Below are 5,442 nucleotides of genomic sequence, written 5' to 3'. Positions count from 1 at the left end.
TCTTAAAACAAGAAGAGAAAACATTATGACTAGGTAAATTAGAATGTAATATCAAAATTTCGGTCATTTTATGATAACTATTAAGCGTATATGTATATGAATAACTCACTATAATGATTAAGAACAGTTCACGTATAACCTGATTCAATGAAGGTTAGGAATTAAACAAAATTTACCATCGTCCATGTGTAATGGTAAAAATTTAATAAAGTACTACATTACTTTCTATAACCAAATGGTCAATATGATCTAAGTTAGCATAATATACTGTTATTTTGAGTTAACACATTGTCTTCAAGCTTCATTTTAGTATGTTATTGAAAAACAACTGTTCCATCATCTTGAAAACATAAACGAGAGGGATAAATCAGTTAAGTCGGTATTTAAAAATCATGCTCTTAATTTATTTATATAAAATGAAACGAAAAAAACTGGGCTTTTCCTTCATAGCATCATCGGCGAACATCTCATTCAATAACATCTAGGAAAGTATACAGAAGAAATAATTCAATTGGAAATGGATTAGATTATCTCGTAATTTATATTTTAACTGAAATTTGATCAGTCATGGTTGACAAAAATGCACCTTATGTGGATTGTCTCTATATAGCCACTCTGACACATATCAGGACAAAATAGATGGAACATGGTTAGAACTGGAACCCAGGACGCGCGTTTCGTCCTGTTACGGACTCAAAAACTCGATTTGCCAGCATTTTAGTTGATATTCGTTCTGTGACTCGAACCCAATACTGTTCGCTTCAAACGCAATCGCGTTATCCACTAAGTTACCTAAAACCTCAATTTATAATAGACATTTAACAGTCTTGCTGCTATAAACAGATACAATGTGTATACATAATTGAGATAGTAATCATTAAGTGAAACTAATCTTTCACTCGTGAACCCTGTGCAAACTTGTGTTACTTTACTGTCGGTTATTTATTTACTCTGAAGAAGTGGCTTACGTTAAGTCACTAAACGTCAGATATACTTATTTATTAATTAAAATAAATGTTTATTAGAAGTGATTGACAGAAGATATAGCTATTCCTATAAATAAATAAGTAGCAATAACCATAGTAACCACTGAACACTTTAGTCGTGCAAATATTATTCACAATGTTGAGATCCCGTTTCAAAAAATTGTCCCGTTTTCATCTTCTATCTAGTTTCATCTTCAGAGTATTCATTTAGCCTAAAAAAGTGTTCCTCTAATCATTGCAAATTCATTCTTTTACATACTTCGGTTTTGGTTATTGAGTAATAATTATTTCTACTGAATATGTTTTTATTGCATACATGAACTGAGGTCACAAAAACTTGATTTCAATATATTTAGGGCATATCAATCTTACCCTCTTTCAAATAGTATACGCTGTGGTAAATAAATACCCACAATAAATAGTTATTTATGTCATCGAGATTGATGCTGACATTATTAAGTTTATTGAACTACATTTTACAGTTTATTCAAAATATACTACATATTTCTGGGGCAAACACAGTAGTTGAAGACGTCTTGCCTCGTAAAATTCCTTGAACGGTTTCTATGAAATCGATCCTATTAAACACACCCAGCTACAAAAAGACACCGATCTTCAGCACCATTTATCTCCGACAACCATAAAACTAGAAGTCAAACAGATGGGAACAGCTAAACAAACGCTACTATATGACACATTTACGAGTAGGGATCGTTCAGCCGTGCCAAAACATTAACGGCAATACGTCTTCACCATGTTGCACAAACTTTCTTATCCAGGTGTTCTAGCTATCACCAAGCTCATAGCACAATGATTTTGCTTGCGTGGTATGAACAAAGGCGTAAGAGAGTGAGCGCACCAGTATATGATCCCAAAAATCTATGGTGATCAAACACAATAAATGTCCCTTAGGCTATTTTCAGCTTCTGACACTCGCTTCGATCGCATTCATCTTGATTTAGCAGGACCATTACTAGAATCAAACGGATACTCTTATCTCTTGATATCTGTGAACCATTTCGCATGACGGCCAAGAAGAGTACCTATCTAGAAGATGAATACTGAAAGAATGACTCGCATCTTTGTCGAACGATGGGTAGAAAACTTAGGCCGTTCTTCAACTATTACTTCAAACTGTGGATTTCAGTTCACATCTGTACATTTTCACCGCCTTTCTACACTCCTGAGAGTCACAAAACTCCAAACTAACGCTACCCAAAGAATAATGGTTTAGTAAGTGTTTCACTGACAGTTAAAAGCCTCACTTTTAGCTCAGAACGTATCAAGATGAACCTACGCTCTCTTAATTGTGTTACCTGGAATTCGCAACATAATGACAGCTGACATTGGATATACTGTATTTCAACTCATTCACAGCACGACACTGACTTCCAGGAGAACCTGTAGAGCCTTCGTCTTCGCCAATGAATTTCGTTCTAAACTCCCAATATGAGACGACTCACAGACGAAATGCGCCTAGTCAAACCTGTTGCTATCAGACCACACTCAGCTTGTAGAGAACAGGAACGCTAGTAGGGATAGTCAAACGTACTTGAGCATAAAATCACGGAAATCTCACTAAAATCTGAGAACCATATAGTAAATAGTTAATTTGCAAAATATCAATCCATCGTCTCAAACTTGACTGTTTCTTCCGCAAATATCAGTCCATTGTCCCAGATTTGATTGTTCGTGCATTTTCATACCAATTGCGTTCCGTTCCCGTTCTTTCCTTATCGATCTTCTACTGAAATACATTCTACGCCTGACCATTTCTATATACTACTTATGTGGATATAAGTAGCCCACACCACAAGCAGATTTTTTTTTCAACCCGCTTCACGGTTAAATACACAAATTTTGATCCGTCGTGCTTCGTTAGCCCAACCCTTCGAATATGCATATGAAGGGCTCTATAAAGTTCTTCGTCGTAAACTCAAATAATAAGCCAGCGATAAGAGTAGGACCAAGGATAACTTCAACATCGATCAGCTGAAAGCGGCTTAATTAGAAGGTAACTACTTCCCCATCAACTCTTAAAATATACAGCCAAACGATGCAATCCCTTAGATCCCAACACAATTCCTGACAGCCAATAACCAAAAGAGAACTCCAGTATCTAATAATCGTCCTAAAACAACACTCTCTGGAAGAACCGATAGGCTACTAGAACACATAAATGACTACTATCTGTAGAAAGTTTAGACATCTTATTACTTTTTCTCTAGTTTCCCGTGTTGTACAGCTTATTGGTTACCTTTTCAATCTTCATTGTCTTGAAAACAAAAAAAACAATACAAGCAATCTATTTTTGATGCGCTTATATACACATATATATTTATTTTTTTAAAATAAAACCAAAAAATTCTAAAATGCTCATATAAATATACTTTATAGAAAAACTAAGAAACAACCTTTCTGAGTATGCAATTTTTCACTGTCGTATGGTATGTATACAGATATGTACATATGTATTTTTCACACGGTTTATTCATTTCCGTTAGCATAACCGTATTTGACATTTAGTTGAGTTTTTATTATTTTTTTCTCAGGACTACTGAAAGCGATGAAGAAATGAAGACGAATTCGGAGAATCAGGCTATTAACTTTTCAACATTTCCATTGTTGATTGCACGATATCATAGACTGGTAAAAGACGACCAGACGCTTCTGAACGTGGCAGGCTGTCAGAAGAGTGCTAACCATCGACAAGCTCGCTAAGTTTGAGCTTGTGGTTGGTCACATCTTAAGGTCTTAATCACTCCATTGAGAGGAGAGTGAGCTGCAGAGGTAAACAAACCCGCAAAATAATTAATTTTTGCTAGCCTTCGACATTTATGCTAACCTTATTAGTTTTACTGGACATACCTTAGGCTGAAAGCGCTCGGTCAAGCATCTGCGCTAGATCACGTCTGGGTGAGACGAGCTGTACATTTCTTACGCCAACTAGATAGCTTAGATTGCATGCATTTCGATACACTATCCAGTATTCAAATATATCTTATTATCACTTTATTCTCGACTACCATTTTGATTGGCATTGGAATCCTTGCACAAGAAAATGATTTGAACGATTGCATTGTTACACATTGCATATCCGTGACATCTTCATACCCATTACTTGTAATACGCTTGTATCGTCTCCGTTCCCATTCTTCCCATCAACCCTGGAGAATATCAAAAGTCAGGCTTTCCAATTATCTCATCGTTTTATATCTTGTCGGCTCCGTATCGTTTGATTGCTGTCTTTGTGTGATTATTTTTGATTTTGGGAATAAAACTAATTTCAGAGAGCTAAAACTGGTATGTTAGGAAGATAATATGTTTTAGTAATCGTCTGACTTTAAGTTTGGGAGGCTAATACTTTTATGACCCCAGTTTCCATATTTATTGAATGGACTGAAGAAATGGAAAATTTGATAAGTAAGAAACTGAGAAAAGACAGACCAAAAAGGTTGGGATGACTCAAGATGGGTTATGCTTAAGCCCGGTCTGATTGATCATTTGTATTTTGTTTAAATGTGAAAAATTTAGTAGTACAGTTGATATATTTACTGGATAAATAATATACACTAACAGATATCTTAATACTAAGATTACTTAAGGCTGTGTATAAGTGATAAGAACGTGCCAAAGTTAAACCACTGTTTATTCCAGTATAAACAATGCTTATAGTAGAAGTTTAGGTGACTTTACATTAAAAATCTACCCATTTTTAAAAAAAAACCACTAACTATTTCTAAATTACAAAATATATAAAAGAATATGGTAGCTTGAAATAATGTAATTGGTAATGGATATTTGTTATAATAAAAGTTGAATGGTTTTAAATATATATGGTCGATTCTCGCTTTGATTACAAAATACTCATCATTATATGAAATATATACCGTCTACATATCAAGAACAAATTTCCTTTAACTGAAAATGTCTTAAAATATAAGAGTATTAAATAACTGTTTGGTTTTTGTATTAAATCGTACAGCATCACATAACCTCGACTGTATCAGGACTATATATATATATATATATGCCAATCACTATATCACTCCGTCACTAAACTGTGACAAAATACTCCTTGTTCTTTGATCCCAGTTTCGGAAAAATACGATACTGAAACTACTGTTTCTTCAAAACTGCAACGTAATTCATGTACAAGTTGCTGTCATTGAGGTTTCATTATGATTATTGTTAAGATTCTTATGAAACAGTAATGTTTTAACTTGTCCTCTATTATTCACGACTGCTATATTATAGATAGGAATTATTTATCATAAGTTCAACAAGATTAAGTCTCAGTACATTGATTAATAATTTTTTTGATAGATAACACAAATACGAATGACAGGTTAGTTTACTTATATTCACAGTAGATAAGCAAACTATATTATTTATTATGCTAAACAGCAAGTATTTATTTATATCTAAATTCATTTTTAAGCAAAAATGGATGGTG

Source organism: Schistosoma haematobium, chromosome 1, assembly GCF_000699445.3.
Source record: "Schistosoma haematobium chromosome 1, whole genome shotgun sequence".
Taxonomy (NCBI): Eukaryota; Metazoa; Platyhelminthes; class Trematoda; order Strigeidida; family Schistosomatidae; genus Schistosoma; species Schistosoma haematobium.
Note: the sequence above shows the minus strand (reverse complement) of the source record.